At 34.4% G+C, this 18900-nt stretch overlaps 1 long non-coding RNA gene across 2 annotated transcripts; it reads left to right on the top strand.

Annotated features, from left to right (window-relative positions):
* Positions 1-683: 683 nt before the first annotated feature.
* LOC112642771 (uncharacterized) lies at positions 684-8185 on the top strand. 2 transcript variants are annotated; one of them, XR_007403797.1, is made up of 3 exons: positions 684-814; positions 6543-6629; positions 7917-8185. It is a non-coding gene; the product is annotated as an uncharacterized LOC112642771 (long non-coding RNA). The 2 variants fall into 2 exon arrangements; XR_003125427.3 differs by having other exon boundaries at positions 697-814; positions 6435-6629.
* The last annotated feature ends 10715 nt before the right edge of the window (positions 8186-18900 follow it).

Raw genomic sequence — 18900 nt, 5'->3', positions numbered from 1 at the left:
TAAACTTATTAAAATGGCTGAACAACCTAGCTTTTTGAGGAAGGGGCTCATTGCCGTGGGCAAGTATTTCTAAATATTGAACTTCAGAATTATACATGCTTACATAGGTGAGGCTAGGAAACCAGTGTCTTCCCTGGCTAACTGATTAGAATATTTTCTCTGTGGGCAAGCCCACTCCCAGGAAGGAAGAAGAGGAATGGGCTATACTACATAAGGATCTGAGAGGTGAACAGCTCAAATGGTAAGGACAAAACCTCCTCCACAAAGGAGGTGTTCCATCTGTGACTCCTATATATGCTATGATACTTTCTACATGTCATGGTCAAAGATAGCTTACTAATTCTGTATCTTTATTCTAAGCTATTGGAATGAGAAGTGGTGGACAAGCAAGTTCCTTTTATCGATATAATCCATAATTTACACACATCATTTTGTTAACATTTCTTTTCTTTACAGTTTAGTTGCATGGCCACAAATAGCCCCATAAAGGAGGCTTGGTGGTTGTGGTATTGTGAAACATATTTGGTCTTCATCCATTGTTCCTGACACAAAGCTCCTAAAACCTTTGGGATTTCCTAAGTGTAGAGAGCAACAAAGGTGTCTTTTGTTATGTTAATGAGGTGAATTTTGGACTCTATAAGGATGAGGTTGGTTGCCAAGGGAACCAATAATGTGATTAGAAGGTTGGAACTTTCAATCCCACTCCCTTGACCTCTGGGGAGGGAAGAAAGGTTAGAGGTTGAATCAGTTTCCAGCGATCAATTATTTAATCAATCATGCCTGTGTAATGAAGTCTCCATAAAAACTCAAAAGGGTGAGAGCTTTAGGGTTGGTGAACATGTGGTGATTTGTGGAAAGTGGCACACTCTGAGAGCACATGGATGCATATTTTACCCTGTATATTTCTTATCTGACTGTTCATGAGCTATACCTTTTTATAATAAATTGGTATTCTAGTGGGTAAAATGTTTCTCTGAGTTCTGTGAACCATTTTAGCAAATTAATGGAACTCAAACAGAGATTCATTGGAACCTCCAGTCTTATAGCCAGTTGGTCAGAAGCACAGGTCACAATTTGGACTTATGATTAACATGTGAAATTGGTGGAGGGAGGGGCAGATTCCTTTCTAGGTAAATAGTGTCAGAATTGAGTCAAATTGTAGGACACCTGCTGGTGTCTAGAAAATTGCTTGTTTGGTGTGAGGAAACTTTTCCCTTACCAGCAGATGAAAATTAGAAGCAGAACCTTTATTTTATTTTATGAAAATTTAAAAAATAGAACTTGGTTCTTTATGAATTTACAATTTATAATTTAGACTACCCACAATTGTATCTTATATTTTTTTGTTTTGGGTATGCGATGTATATAATGTGAATCTACCAGTCTACAAAATGCCAGCTTCAAGTTCAAATAGCAAAGGAAACCACATCTACTTCCTGAGAATTAGTCATTCATCTTCAGAATTCCCATGAGTTTTTGCATATCTCTATCATTTCTCTTACCAAATTGAATTCTAATGACATTTAAATCCTTTTTTTTTTTTTCTATTTAGGTGGTTGTGATCACCCAAAGTCAGAAATTATCTTTTTCTCCTCAGTTCAGTGCCTGGCAGACAATAAGTACTCATTGAATGTTTAGTGACTTGGTAAAGAACAAAATCAGAATGTCAATTTATTACTTGTTACTTAAAATAATAATTAAAAGAGAAGCAATCAAGTGCCCTGACAAGCTAAAGCTAGATTTTGTTGCAGTGACACATACCGCCTACTACATTTTAGGGATTAACACAATAAAAATTTGTCACTCACACATGATCCACCATAAGTCGACACTCTCCATAATAGTTCTCTGCTAGATGTAACTGTGAGCCAAGATGCTATGACTCTATCCTAGTGGCTCTACCATTTCAATATGAAATGAACATTTTTGTTACAATAGAGGAAGGGATGAACCTAAGAACTCAACAGGCAGTTACATTGCCTTATAAAAGAGGTGCCTTATATCATGTTTGTTCATGTTTCAACAGTCTAAACTGGCAACACTGCCTTCCTAACTATATAAAGGGGCTGGAAAGTATATAGTCTTTACTTATATCCAAAAAAGGAAAAGGAAACCAAATATTGATGATTACTAATAGTGTCTACCATAAGAGTAAATCATAATAACTTAAACACCTTGAAGCAAATTTTGAAATTAGGATTTTATAGTCTTCATAAAGGAAACTTTACTTTGCATTTATCAAAAAAAATGAAGTGCGTTTAATTAAAAACAGTATTTACTCACTCCAGGTAATTTTCAGAGATTATAATTTCAACTGTTTTATTGATAAAAACAATAATTATGGAGAATGGAAGTCCATACATTTTTCTAGAAATACAAATTTTATACTTTTATGAGAATAAACCATTTGAAAAGAACATATATGGACAGCATTGTTTCAAATCTTTTTACATTCAATTTATTGTGTCTTATATCAACATTATTCTACAGACCTACGTTGAGTCATATTAGAAGAAAGCATGATATAAACTCACTCCCTAGAATACCTATCTTAGGGATGTTAAAAAGACCTGTTCTCTCACATGAAAGTTTTCTCTTTATCATAATACATGAGAGAAATTGACTCCAGATCTTAGAAACAGAAAAACAAATAAAGCAAAAACAGATCTTCCAAACAGCCAGTTTGCTTATTCTTTTGAGTGATATAAAAATGATTATACTTTGTTCTCTGTTTTGATCTCATCCTTGTGCCATGATGTTACATCCTCACTTCTGTCAGCTATATGGGTCATGTGGTTCAATTTCTGTTCATTGATATATTTTTGGCTATATTATTTTCCAGACCATATTGTCTTTCCATGAGACTCTCATGATTTTTTTTATCTTTTAGAATTTTACATTTTTATAATTCTCTGAAATGGTGGAAGATGGTGAATAGATAATCAAGTTACTCCTATATTTATTTTAGGAAGAAATATATCTACTAAAAGATTTGACCCTTATATATCCTCTAGTTAGCCACTTTTCTCCTTATTGGCTTATTAGGAAAAACTCTTGTGTTTCTCCTCTACTACTCTTTCAGAACATTTCTGTGACCAGATATGTTTGTTTGTTTTTTTCCTACACTGACCAATTCTGATACCAGCTTGGTGTCCTAAAATTCAATGCAGTTCTACACTATGTATAGATGACACCATCTACCTGGAGTTAGGATCAGATTCCACAAGTTAAGGGCTTAGTCCCATAAAGACTGCTCCCTCTTCACACTCCAGTCACAAATCCCAGGTTGTCACCTGCACTTCTGACCAACTGGCTATAAATATGGTTCTCATGAGCCTCTCTTTGGGTTTGATAATTTGCTAGAATGGTTCAGATAATTCAGGGAAACACATATATTTACTGGCTTATTATATAATAAAGGATATGATAAAGGGCACAGATGAATAGCCAGATAAAGAACTACAGAGGGCAAGGTCTGGAAGAGTCCCAAGTATAGAAGTTTATATCCCCCTGGAGATGGGGTGCACCACCCTCTCAGCATGTGAATGTATTCACCAACCCAGAATCTCTCCAAACACCATACATTTAGGATTTTAAGTAGGGTCCATTAGGTCATGTGGGCATGACTGACTCATGATTGACTCATTTTCCTAGCCCTCTGGTTGGAGGGGGGTGGTAGGTGGTGGGGGCTGAAAGTTCCAGGCTTCTAATCTTGGTCTTTCTGGTGATCAGCCCATATCCAGAAGCCTGCCAAGAGTAACCTCTTTACAACAAAAGATATTCCTATTACCCAGGAAGTTGCCAGGGATTTAGGAGCTCTGTGTCAGACACTCCTATCACTCAGGAAATCACAATGGTTTTGGAGATGTGTCAGGAACTGGGGTCAAATACCAACTATTAGCAGGAACTGGGGGTATATATTTCCTATTATTTCAAAACACTATAAATCAAAATCAAAATGCTGTTTGGTGATTGTAAAATGTGACTAAGAAAGATTGGTATATGATTTAAAATGCTAAAAGGCATCAGATTTTTTTTTTTTTTTAAGATTTAAACAACCTAATAATGCCTTGGTCCTTCAGTTATGGGCATAGACCATCATCAGTAACGGATTTGGTTCTTGGGCCTGATCAGGCTAGCTTCTTCCTGGACAGGTTTAAGAAGAGATGGGGGCATACCAATATCTTTATTTGCAATCATTTTCCAAGGTTTTCTTCCTAAATAAACCTTCTCTTTTAGGTTTATTTGCTATATTCCTTCTTTAGATATGTTAAAATTCTTCACTGCGATTACAATCTAGTCATTCTGGTATGGAAATTACTTCAAGTGGTTTAGAGATTTATGTTTATCTCTATGCTCTTTCTAAATGAATTGATTCTGTTTTAACTCAATAATGGTGATCTTTTTGCTTATTTAAGCATTCCATTGACCCGTTTTACTAAGAAAGTGGTCTAGACTCAAACATCTCTGGAAAATATTGTTAAATTCCTTCCTTATATAACCTTAAACTTTCTTTTTCATGTTTCTTATAGAAAGCACAATTGAAAAAACAATCATAAAAGTTTCTTGAAAAATTGTAATTTCCAGCTGAGTGTGGAAGGGGAATTTGATGAAAGGTCTGGTCGTTTCCTAAGAAAAGTGCATAGGGCAGCCCGGGTGGCTCAGCAGTTTAACGCCTCCTTCAGCCCAGGGCCTGATCCTGGAGACCCGGGATCAAGTCCCATGTCAGGCTCCCTGTGTGGAGCCTGCTTCTCCCTCTGCCTGTGTCTCTGCCTCTCTCTCTCTCTCTTTCTCTCTGTGTCTCACATTAATAAATAAATAAAATCTTAAAAAAAACTGCACATCATACATGTGTTAGCACATGATTTCAAAGATCTTCCAAAAGGCTTCTCAAAGAACACTGTCTTGGGGTATGTCCGTGGCTCAGTTGGGGAAGTGTCTGACTCTTGATTTCTTCGGGTCAGGTCATGATCTCAGGGTTGTGGGATTGAGACACCTCAGACTCAGAGCTCAGCACAGAGTCTACTCATCCCTCTCCCTCTGCTCCTCCCTTCAATTGTGCCAATTGTACTCTCTTAAATAAATAAGTAGAATCTTTTTTAAAAATTACCAAAGAACACTATCTTTTCTCTAACAAAGTCTTTTTATTTGGCAATCCTTTATCTATTATGTCTATGCAAAGAGCTCCAAAATCTTAGTCTCAACTCTTGAACCTTTTTTGATTTGCTTACAAGCATCTCTTACATGATGTTAGGTCTCATTTCCTCTGTTTCCTCTAAATTGTCATAACTTTATTCTTTTACCCTTCTTGTGACAGTTTACACTTTCAACTTTGCATTTGTGTCATCTCATCCAATAGACTGCAGTATCTGCATGGAAATTTAGAGAAGGGAATTTCCTATTCATGTTTACTAAACAATTACTGACTGGGGTGGGGGGGAAAGGCAGGGTGGGAGTGGGGGATGGAAACTATTCTCCACTTATTTTTTTTTAACCAAAAAATGTATAATTCATATATAGAGCAAAACTTTCAACCAGTTTCCAGAAAACTAAAACACTATCAGGTAGCTTTGCATTAAAATGTTAAGTGCTGGGCAGCCCCGGTGGCGCAGTGATTTAGTGCCACCTGCAGCCTGGGGTGTGATCCTGGAGACCCAGGATCGAGTCCCACGTTGGGCTTCCTGCATGGAGCCCGCTTCTCCCTCTGCCTGTGTCCCTGCCTCTCTCTCTCTCTGAATAAATAAATCTTTAAAAAAAAAATGTTAAGTGCTTAAAACATTTCTTCTGGAATATCAATTAAGATGGCTTCATATAGAGTAATGACCTCTCTCAATATCAGCTACATCTGAGATGCGCATTCCCATTTTTGACATTGGACATGCTTTTCAAAATGCCTACACATAATTCTAATTATGTGCCTGGGTGGCTCAGTCAGTTGGGCATTAGACTCTTGATTTCAGCTCAGGTCATGATCTCAGGATCCTGAGATTAGGCCCGCATCTGGCTCCACACTCAGTGGGGAGTCTGCTTGATATTGTCTCCCTGTCTCTCTGTCTCTGCCCCGCTCACATACTCTCTTTAAAATAAGTAAAAAAATCTTTTAAAAAATTTCTAACATTTGGAAATGAAGGCATATTTTTTCTATAAACATAACCCAAAACATTATATTTAGAGGTATGCATATTCTATAAAGTTTTGGTATTAAAAATAAAGAGGTATACCAGGAACAGGTTAAACTGGGAGACTTCTTGCTAATTCTTCCACTCGTAGTTAATAGAAACTAACTTGAGGTAATATAATTAGGAAAATTATTAAAAGGATAATGAATAACTCACAGAATCCAAGGATGAGCCCATCTACTAAGCTTTAGAAAGGGTGGTAATAAGAATCTTTTCAGAGATCTTGGCTGTAACATTCCCCATATGTTTTCATAGAAGAATCACAGGCCTGTTTTAGCCACAAGTCAGAACCCAGATATTACTCTGCAAATCAAAATGCCAAACCTTTGGGAGAAAGAATCTGATTGGATCTGCTTGGTTTAGGTGTTCTGCTGCTAGGCAAATCAACGTGGGCTGGGAAAAGTCATGAAGCATGAAGCTGACTGCTTATGGACTATTCATATGTGGCAAGTAGGTTGTTCTTAGATTCAGGAGGTTTAGCATAACAGTGTCAAAGCTTTTCTCTATTCCTTCTATCTGATTCATCTATAAATGAATGAGGGTGGATGATGGAACTTACTTTCCACTACTGAAACTACCCTAACTACATTTATGCAGTAGACATATGCTGAATTCATATTATTTCCTTTGCTTCCACATTTTTTCCTAAAGACCTGTAATATATTTCACAATCACTACTCACAGCATAGCACTTGGAAACATTATGATGTTCTCATTTCAGAAAATTCTTAAGTTCACTTTAAATTAATCCAATGTATTTTGATGACACTGTTATGTAAAATGTGTTGAGTTTATTTTTCAAGTTAAAAGTAAGTTGAAGTTATTGGAGTAAGCTTCTTACAGAATTATTAAAATAATGCAATCTGAGTGACAGGCAGTGGAATTTAGCTGAACTGTTATGAAAAGAGTTTGTTCTTTGTTTTGTTTTGTGTATTAAAAGATTGTAATTATTCCCATCCAGTTCTCTTTGTCTGCTTCTTTACAAGAATTTCCCGAGTTGTATGAAATATGGATGAGGTCCTTAACATCTGACTTAAAATATACAAATATCTTGAAAAACTCTAAAGTAGCTTTATTTGGCTTTCATAGTTTTAAAAATCTAAATTTGTTCAGAGATATACTTATTTTTTTCTAAAAGCTCAATGCTAAAGCATAGTTAGAGTCAAACATAAAGTATAACCTGGAAAAAACAACAAAATATAACCTGGTTGGAAAACTTTTAGTATAATATTTGGTAAAGAATATACAAATGTATATACCTAGTTTCATGAACATCAACTACAATATTATTACCAAAGGTAAATTTGAAACTTTATTCTTGCTTTTCCTGTCTTCCCCAAACCACAACACTCTATATTTTCAAAGTGAAATGGTTTGATTTGAATTGCAAATCTTATCACATATATAGTTTTATTCTTTTCTATCTGGATGAGTGACAGTGGTATATAAGAGTTAACAAACCTTATCCAGTTTTAAATACATTTCTGGTATTGAAAGCTAACAGAGCTGAAAGTTGAATGGGAGAAAGCTCAGCTCCTGTATTCATTCTTTTATTTGTGTTCTGAAAGGGCCTTATGGAGGAAACCTGATAGAAATGTCATGGCATTACTAAATAGATCGAAGTCCAAGGTAGGAAAATAAAAGGTTGGCTTTGCTGCTTTTTTTGTCATTTTATAAGGAATGGATAGTGCTTTCAAAATGAGGGCCTGAGGCTATGCATGTCCTTTAATTTCTCAGACCCTGAGAAGAAGCGAATCCATCCCTCAACGGTCTACTGAAAGAAACCTTTAAAGAAACTCCATGTCCCAAGAACACACATCTCTTGTAAAGATGACAACAAAATGGGAGGAAAGTCTAAATGAAGGAGGCATATATCCCTGCACACAGGGATAGCCAACACCCACTTGAGAGCTGATCTGGGAGGATTATCAGCATGACTGCATAGGAATTTATTTTCTGTGATTTGTTGTGCTTCATTTCACTGGAATATAGGGTTCATCTTTAAATTGTTCGTGAAGTAGAGTGATAATTTGGGCGTCACGGGAGCTTATAGCTTATAGCTTATAGCTTATATAGCTACATTGTTAACATATGATAGTCAAGTAAAAATACTGCACTCTGAGAAATTCCTAGAAAACTTAGCAATTTGTTTCTCATTTGAAGCCACAAAGTATTGTAGAAAAGTAAGGTCTTTGGAGTGAGGCATTCTTGAGTTTATATACTCACTTTATTTCTTTTTGCCTTTAGATAGGTTAGTTAACTTTTGGGCCTCTGTTTCTGTCCTTCTTAAATGAGGATGGTAATGTAGACTATATTAAGCTCTCTGAAGAATTAATTGAAATAACATAGGTAAAAACATCAGTACAAATTAAACTTATAGTTCTAAAGTAAATTTCCTTTTCCCCCACTGAAATTAATTTGGTTTTAACATGGATGGTTGCATTTACTTTTTTTAAACCAATGACAACAATTATAGAAGAATTTCAAGAATGATATAGAATTTTTGCCATTTAGAAAAATTTAAAATGACTAATTATTTCTTTTTACAGAATATAATTGTTAGTTATTAAAGAAAAATAACGATCTGGAGGTCAACTCTTAGGCAGAATAAATGCATGCTGCAACCTCTTCTTCAGTCAGTGAAGATTTAAGGAGCAGAATATGCTTAATGTATATCTGTCCTGAAATATGATAATATCTAAAAATACAGCAAACTTTTGCTTAATAGAGTAGCACTGCCACTTATAAGGAAATGATAAACAATTTTAGATTGAGAAAGCAAAACAGCTACAGCTTTAACCTAAAATTAAGTAAGAAAATAAGGTAAATGAAAAAAAAGAAAATAAGGTAAATGATATAGATGTTAGCTCTATAGTTTAAATGAGATAATACCTATAAACAAGGAACTATATGTCCCGTTTTCCTGGGGCAGTCTTGTGTTACATTTGAAATGCCAACTGTATTATTAATAGGGCTTGCTCTACTTTTAAAGGAACATTGTTAATATAATTATTAGAAGAAAACACATTTTTTATAAACTTATTTTTGGGAAAATCTTTCTAATTATGACTCAAAATCCAGATGCAATACAAGAAAATTTGGTAAGTTCAACTACATTAAAAAGAAAAGCTATCATATAGAAAAATACCATGAACAAAATCAGAAGAAAACTGAAAACATGGAAAAAGTATTTGTGACATATATTACAGCTAAAGGTCTAATATATAAAGGACTCTTTAAATACTGGAAAATAAAAAGACCAAATCCTCAATTTATTAAAAGGGCAAAATAATGTTCAAGAAAACTAGTTCGATTCATGAAGAAAAAAAGCCAATATATAACAACAGAAGTGGAAAAAGAGTAGTTACAACTGACACCATAGAAATACAAAGGATCAAAAGAGATGACTACTACTATGCCAACAAATTGGAAAACACAGAAGAAATAGATAAATTGCTAGAAAAATAAGACCTTCTCTGATTGAATCAAAAAGAAATAGAAAATCTAAATAGACTGATTATGAGTAATGAAATCAAATTGGTAATTTAAAAACTCCCAAAAGGCAACACTCCAGAACTGGACAGCTTTCCACAGATAAATTTTATAAAACATTTAAAGAAGCATTGATACCTATCCTTTTCAAATTATTCCAAAATATTGAGGAGGAAGGGATTCTTCCTAACTCATTTTATAAGGCCAACATTACCTTAATACCAAAACCAAAGACATAAAAAATAAATAAATAAATAAACAAAAACAACAAGAAAACAAAAAAATAACAATAACCAAAAAACAGGCCAATATCCCTGATGAACACAGATGGAAAAATCCTCAATAAAATATTAGCAAATTAAATTCCACAATACAATAAGATACATCAAAATCACATGAGATTTATTCCAGGGATGCAAGGATGGTTCAAAATCCATAAGTTAATCAATATTATATACCACATTAACAAAACAAAGTATAAAAATAATACAGTTAGGGACACCTGGGTAGCTCAGTGGTTAAGCATCTGCCTTTGGTTCAGGACATGATCCCAGAGTCCTGGGATTTCCCACAGGGAGCCTGTTTCTTCCTCTGCCTATGTCTCTGCCTCTCTCTCTGTGTCTCTCATGAATAAATAAATAAAATGTTGAAAAATAATAATAATGCAATTATCTCAATAGATTCAGAAAGAGCACTTGACAAAATTGAACCATTTGTGATAAAAACTCTCAACAAAGTAGATACAGAAGGAATGTATCTCAACATAATAAAGGCTATACATGACACCCACAGCTTGCATCCTACTCAATGGTAAAAAACTGAAAGCTTTTCCTCTAAGATTAGAACAAAAGAAAAATATACATCCTTGCCACTTTTATTCAACATAGTATTGGAATTCCTAGCCACAGCAATTCAAAAAGAAAAAGAAATAAAAGGCAACCAAATCAGAAAAAAAAAGGAATAAAACTGTCACTATTTGCAGATGACATGATAATATATAAAATCATAAAATCTCCACCAAACTCTATTAAAACTAATAAATAAACTCAATAAAGTTGCGGGATACAAGATTAACATACAGAAATTGGTTGCATTTTTGAATACTAATAAAGAGCTACCAGAAAGAGAAATTAAGGAAACAATCTCATTTACTGTTACATCGAAAGAATAGAATAGCTAGGACTAAAACAAAAGAGGTGAAAGATTCATACACTAAAAACTATGAGATATTAATGAAAGAAATTGAAGACAACATGAAAACTGTAAAGATATACCATGCTCTTAGATTGGGAGAATTAATATCATTAAAATGTTCATACTACCCAGGGTAATCTACAGATTAAATCCACCTTCCATCAAAATACCAATGGCATTTTCCATAAAACTACAACAAAGAATCATAAAATTTGTATGGAACCACAAAAAAACAAACAAACAAGCAAACCTAAATAGCTACAGCAATCTTGAGAAAGAATGAAGCTGGAGCTATTATCTTCCTTATTTCAAACTATACTATATTACAAAGCTAGAGTTACCAAAACAGTGTGATATAAGTATAAAAATAGACTCATAGAGAATACAGCTCCGAAATAAACCCAAGTATATATGGTCAATTACTGTATGACAAAGGAGATAAAAATATACAATGGGAAGAGACAGTCTCTTCAATAAATGGTGCTGGAAAAACTGGAGAGCTACATACAAAAGAATGAAACTAGGCCACTACCTTACACCATATACAGAAATAAATTCAAATGTATTAAAGAATTGAGTGCAAGACCTAAAGCCATAAAACTCCTAGAAGAACACATAGGCAGTAAACTCTTTGACATCAGTCTTAACAATATTTATTTTTCGTCTAGTCTCCTCAGGCAAGGGGAAAAAAGGGCTAAAATAAACAAAAGAGATGATATCAAACTAAGTAGCTTTTGCATAGTGAAGGAAATCATCAACAAAACAAAACAAAACTTACTGAATGGAGAGGATATTTGAAAATTATGCTTCTGATATAGTTTAATATTTAAAATATACAAAAACTTACACAAATTCACATTTAAAATCCCAATTAAAAAATTGGCAGAAGACTTAAATAGACATTTTTCTAAAGAAGACCTACAGATGGCCATCAGACACATGAAAAGATGCTCAACATCACTAGTCATCAAGGAAATGCAAATCAAAGCCACAGTCTCACACCTGTAAGAATGACTATTATCAAAAACAAGAAATAACAAATGTTGGTGAGGATGTTGAGAAAAGGGAGCTGTCATACATTGTTGGTGGGAATATTTATTGGTGCAGCCACTTGGAAAAACAGTATGGAGGGTCTTCAAAAAATTAAAAATAGAATGAACATATAATCCAGCAATTCCACTTATATATATTTATCCAAAGAAAGGAAACACCAATTCAAAGAGATACATGTACCTCTAAGTTTATTGCAGAATTGTTTACAATAGCCAAGGTTTGAAAGCATCGCTTAAGTATCTACTGATAGATGAATGGGTAAAGAAGGTATGATATTACATCTTTAAAAAGAATGAAATCTTGCCATTTGTAACAGTATGAAGAGATATAGATGGATTTAGAGGGCCCTATGCTAAGTGAAATAAGTCAGAGAAGGACAAATACTCTATGATTGCACTTATATGTGGAATCAAAAACCAAACCAAACCAAAATAAAATAGAAACAGACTCATAGATACAGGAAACAAACTGTTAGTCAGGGGGGCAGGCAAAATAGGTGAAGAGGTACAAACTTCCAGCTATAAAATACATAGGTCATGGGTTCATAATGTGCAGCATAAGGAATATAGTAATTATATTGTAATAACTTTGGTGATGGGGTAGCTACACTTAGTAGGGGGATCCTTTGGAATGTACAAAAATATCAAATCACTATGATGTACACCTGAAATTAATATGATATTGTATGTCAATTATACTTCAATTAAAAAGGACAACTTAATGATCAGCCTATGGAAAAAATGATATGTAAAACATCTTTAAACATGTTAAAATACGCTCATTTTCACTCTTATTAAGAGAAATGCTAGGGGCAGCCCAGGTGGCTCAGCGGTTTAGTGCCACCTTCCACCCAGGGTGTGATCCTGGAGACCCGGGATCGAGTCCTGCATTGGGCCCCCTGCATGGAGCCTGCTTCTCCCTCTGCCCACATGTGTCTCTGCCTCTCTCTCTCTCTGTGTGTCTCTCATGAATAAATAAAATCTTTTTAAAAAATTTAAAAAAAGAGAAATGCTAGTTAAAACTACCATAAGACACTATTTTTCACCTATAAAGTGAATAAAAATTCAAAAGTCTATTGCTACACTCTGCTGGCAAAACTGGAGAGAGAAACCTCCTCATACATTACTAGTGAGAGGGCCAACTGGCACAATCCCACTTCTAGGGTTTAACTGAAGATACTACAACAGATATAAAATAACACATAAACAAAATTATTCACTGAATTATTATTTGTGTAACAAAATACTGAAAACAACCTAACATAATCTATTTCTATGGAAGCATAAATAAACGTGTGTGGAATCTCTATAAACCACTATGGAATGGTTTCTGAGACATACTAGCTTAAAAAAATAAAGTGCAAATGCCTCATACTCCAGTGTTTGTATGAAAGAAAAAAAAATCAGAAGGCAATGTATGCACTTGCTATTTTTTGTGGAAAGAAGACTAGGAAAACTGAATTATGATAATAAAAAATCATTACTCAGAGAGTGGGAAGTAATGTTATTAATGGAATAGGGCTGGGAGTGAGAATTCATGGAGTTTAACTTTCTCTATGGTTTGACTTTTGAACCACATTAGTATTTCACATATTCAGAAATAAACTTATAAAGGATAAAATAGTCACTCCCATTCCATCTACAAAAACAAACCAAACTTCATTTCCAATTAATAACATACATTAGAAATAAAATAAAGTCGAGTAACTTTTGGACACAGTCCTCTGGCAGAACAGTTAGTGGTAGACATTCTTTTTCTTTTTTTTTTTTTTTTTTTTTTTTTTTTTTTTTTTTAGTGGTAGACATCCTAAGGAGAAAAATCACCACAAAGGAATTACAGATGACCCTTGAACAACATGAGGGGTTTGGGGCACCAACCCCCTGCACAGTCGGAAATCATATAACTACCGACTCCCCCAAGTACTTAACGACTAACGGCCTACTGCTGACTGGAAGCCTTACCAATAACATCAACAGTCAATCAACATGTAGTTCATAGGTTACATGTATTGTATACTGTACTCTTACAATAAAGAAAGCTAGAGGAAAGAAAATGTTATTAGGAAAATCATAAGGAAGAGAAAATAGGACTCACAGTACTTTAACTATATATATTTTTTAATTTTTTTATTATTATTATTTATTTATGATAGTCACAGAGAGAGAGAGAGAGAGGCAGAGACACAGGCAGAGGGAGAAGCAGGCTCCATGCACCGGGAGCCCGACGTGGGATTCGATCCCGGGTCTCCAGGATCGCGCCCTGGGCCAAAGGCAGGTGCCAAACCGCTGCGCCACCCAGGGATCCCAGTACTTTAACTATATTTAACAAAAATCCCATGTATGGGTAGATTCACACACTTCAAACTATGGTGTTCAAGGATCAGCTATATTTTAGTTGGTTTATTGTTGGGGTATGAATGTAGTTAAATCTAAATCTTCCTTATGTGTGATATAGAATAGATCACATATGTAAACATATTGATATCCTCAGGAACCAGAAGACTCAGTGTGGAAGAAAGAAGATACAGACATCCAGTGGAAAGTGAGGAAGAACTCTGTGGAAGACAATGTGTGTGTTCTAGTTCTTTAGGAAGAGCTGGGGGCACCCTGGGTGGCTCAGTGGTTTAGCGCCGCCTTCAGCCCAGAGCCTGATCCTGGAGACCCGGGATTGAGTCCCACATCAGGCTCCCTGCATGGAGCCCACTTCTCCCTCTGCCTGTGTCTCTGCCTCCCTACCCCCTCTCTCTGTGTCTCTCATGAATAAATACATAAAATCTTAAAAAAAAAAAAAAAAAGAAGAGCTGGAAAATCCTGGAGGAGCCTAGAAGCAATGATACAACATTAGCAATATGTACCTCTTGAGCTGAGATCTAGATTTTAGTTCCCACTAAAGGGAACTAGGACTCCTTGAAGAAAGAGTCTTAAATAAGACTTAAGTTTTCAAGTAATTAAGAATTTATCAGCTTGAGTTTGTACTTACGTACACATTTTCAGCTATGTGACCTCGAGTGCATTTTACATGTATATGTTTGTAAATACAAGTAAATATATGTATAAATACATATACATATAAACACATGTATATATGCATATATATATTTCTTCCATTATCACAATGAGAATTATTGCAATAGCTAATGCTTAAATAGTCTTTACTATCTGCCAGACACTAGGATTATTTCTGTTGTATTGGTTTCTTGTGAGAAAGTTGGTAATATGAAATGCAGAAACTATACACTAAAAATGATATACTTTACTTATATATTTAAGTATATTATAAACATAATTTAAGAAAAAACATATAAAAGTCATGACAGATAATATACTTACTTCCTTACACTTCAAAGAGATTTAGCAAATTAAGAAAAATACTATTAATGCCACAGAAGGAAAATAGCAAAGGAGATGAAAGGAACTTTACATAAAATAAGTTAAAATTACTGAAATAAGTAGGGGGAAAGTTTAAACTGTCTAAAAATCAAAGGAATATAATAAAAAGTGAGTTATAATGTGTCATTTTCAACTTAAAAATATTGAAACAAAATTATAAAAATTAAAAGCTAGTCAATCTTAGGGTTCATGCTAACAGCACATTAAATATTAAGCAGAACTCTAAATTGATATGAATTTCCAAGCAATTCATATAGGAACCTCAAAAATATATATAACTTTGATTCAGTAATTACATTTCTTAGAATTTATCCTAAGTAAATAATTAGGGTTTGTAGAAAGACACAGCTACAGTCATGTTCTCTCCAGGATTGTTTATAGTGCCAAAAACTTGTAAACAACCCAAATGTTCCAAAATGAAGACGAATTCATTACTAAACATCCATATAGTGGAACACCATGCAACCATTACCAACTACATTAAAGGAAATTACATTCATTGTACATTTTAATTTTTTTTTAAGATTTCATTTATTTACTTGAGAGAGAAAGAGCATGATAGAGAAGCACAAGCAGGGTTCAGAGGGGCAGAGGAAAGAGAAGCCGACTCCCCGCTGAGCGGGAAGCCTGAACCCTGGGATCCTGACCTGAGCTAAAGGCAGACGCTTAGCTGGCTGAGCCACCTGGGTGCCCCTCATTGTACATTTTAAAATAATATATTTTTAAAAATATAATACAATTTTTAAAAGATATGTTTTATAATAATTCAAAACACTAGAAATCTGTGTATAACAAGGTCAAAAGTACTTATCTCTAGATCTTAGTTGTAGGATGACTTTTATTTTTTATTTAGGTATGTGCAGCTTTAAGCTCTTTTTTGGTATTCTTTTATTATTGTAATGGACGTATATAACTTATGACAGTAAGAAAAGAAGATGTAAAAATAGATTCGAATTACTATTTTGGAAACAGGATCTTCAGAAAAACACACCCGAGATTCTAACATTTCCTCTTCTTAATCCTCATACAATTAACTTGCTCAATAAATTTTAAATTGTACTAGCACATCCTTTCAGAGAGCTGCCTTAATTGAAGAAAAATAGCTGAGTAACTTAAAACCGATTTTTGGGTATTCTGAGAGCTTACTCTAGTGACTGGATGAATTTAGCTCAGTAAAATGAAAGTTTATAACTCAAAATAAGGATTCGTTTATTTCTTTTTCGCTAAACGAATTTGCATTGTTTAATTATGGAACATACCAAAAAGATTGAAGAATTAGAAAAACAAATATTAAAAAAGTATGATAAATAGCAGTGTAACGGGCTGGGCTGAGGGGGATTGTAGAGAAAGCCTAAAGGCTGATGGGAGATCTAGTGTTATTTAGCCTCTTCACTAATTATATGAATCCAATAATAAGTAGAGTATATCTGAAAGTTTCTAAGAATATACAAGTAATTTAAAATATAACATATGAATAGGGATGTCTGGGTGGCTCAGCAGTTGTATGTCTGCCTTTGGCTCAGGTCGTGATCCTGGGGACCTGGGATTAGGTCCCGCATCAGGCTCCCTGAATGGAGCCTGTTTCTCCCTCTGTCTGTGTCTCTGCCTCTCTCTCTCTCTGTGTTTCTCATGAATGAATAAATAAAATCTTTAAAAATATATAAATATAACAAGAATATATAATATTTATGTATATTTATATGGATGTATTATATAAGGGTGTGTGTGTGTGTGTGTGTGTGTGTGTGTGTGCGCGCGCTGAGATATTAGGGAGAGATTTAGAAGTTTCAATGAAACAAAGGAGTTTTACAGGAGACTAAAATCTGAATAAAAATGCCACATTCCTGGTAGGGAACCTTGAAATTTTAATCACCATAATAAAAGAGATCTTGTTATAGTTTGCTGTTTGCTTTTAAATATCTTAAGTTTTTCTTTGCTGCTTAAAGAGATGGTTGTCTTATATGAGAATTCCACCCCCTCCCCTATTTTTATAAGGTGTCTTGGGTAATGAAATTGTTCCACTGAGAAAATAGCAAAGTTCATGGTCATCAATTCTAAATCCCTAATGTGATTCCTCCATTTAAAAATAAATTTAGGAATTCCAAGCAAGATTTATTACATGTATCAGAGTATTAGCTCCATGAGGGCAGGGTTTTGACTTCTCACTGTTGTATGCCTAGTTAAATTTGACATTCTATTTCATTTATTATTTTATGGCATTAATTTTCTTCCAGATTATTGTGTTACTCTCTGTTCCTCTTATCCTACACCTTACATTTCTTTGTTGTTTTTGTTATAAAGCAAGACAGAGTCAAATATAAAAGAAGTAATTTAAATTTCAATGTTTTAATATCCCCTAGTCTTAAAACCTCCAAAAGTTATGTTTAATTACAAGGCCACCTAATGTTTTCATGGAGGATTTAATAATTCTTTTTAAAAATCTACTTATTTATTTTAGAGAGAGGGAGAGAGAGAACCCAAGCAGACTCCCTACTAAGCACACAGCCTGCCTCAGAGCTGATCCCATGACCCTGACTGAGATCATGAGCTGAGCCAAAACTGAGAGTTGGAGGCTCAACTGAGTGAGCCACCCAGTGCCCCCCATGGAGGATTTAATAATTTTATTAATGCCTACAGGTTTCAAAATACCTGAATGATCAGAATAATGAGTAGCAGCATTTTGAGCAAATTCAACATATGATTACTGATGTTCCAATCTATACCCAGCTAGTGATATTTTTTGACTAAAGAAATTACAGCTAAGGTGGACTTTTACTTTTATCTAAGAAAAACAGAAAGGCTACAACCTAGAAAACATCTCTCAGTCTGTGAGAAAATGATGAAGTTCATCATTAAGAGTGATGATGTCAGCAAGAATGCAAATCATAGCATACATATGTGGAAGTGCTTTTAGTTCTGTGCACTCCACCCTGTCCTGGCACCATCCCTAATCCTTCCAACAGTACTGAAGACTAGGTACAATTAATCCTGTTTTGTAAAAGGTGTTATTTCTTTCAGTAATCTCTATGCCCAACATGGGGCTCAAACTCACAACCCTGAGATCAAGAGTTGTGTGCTCTGTGGGCTGAGCCAGCCCAGTACCCCCAATTAATACCATTTTGAATATGAGTAACCAAGTAGAGATTATGCAATTCACTCATGTATGAAGTGAAAACAGGATTGAATTTGGACATGTTTATTTTCTAATCCCATATTCTTTTCACTTTTTATCTCTCTAGTGAAATAAAGAACATTAGATGAACACTACAGTGATACTTCCAAGTTTTTGCAAAATGTACAACAATAAAAATAATAACTAAAAACAAATTAAGGGAAGCTTATAATTTCTGTCAGGTGAAGTTCTGCTGTATGCACTTTGATTCATTTTAGGATAGTGTTCAGTAATATTCTGGAAAGATAAACTAGACATCCAGTATCTTGTAGAGAGATCACATATTTTGATTTAGGAACTTCCTGACTTCAGAAACAATGATTAATCATTTTCAGCTTATTCACATAATCTTTATTTACTTTTAGTAACTAAAATAAAATTCCTTATAAAAAACAAAGTCTTGGTATAAATAACTCTTAAA

This window comes from Canis lupus, chromosome 19 (genome assembly GCF_003254725.2).
Source record: "Canis lupus dingo isolate Sandy chromosome 19, ASM325472v2, whole genome shotgun sequence".
Lineage (NCBI taxonomy): Eukaryota > Metazoa > Chordata > Mammalia > Carnivora > Canidae > Canis > Canis lupus.
This window is presented reverse-complemented; position numbering and strand designations above follow the sequence as displayed.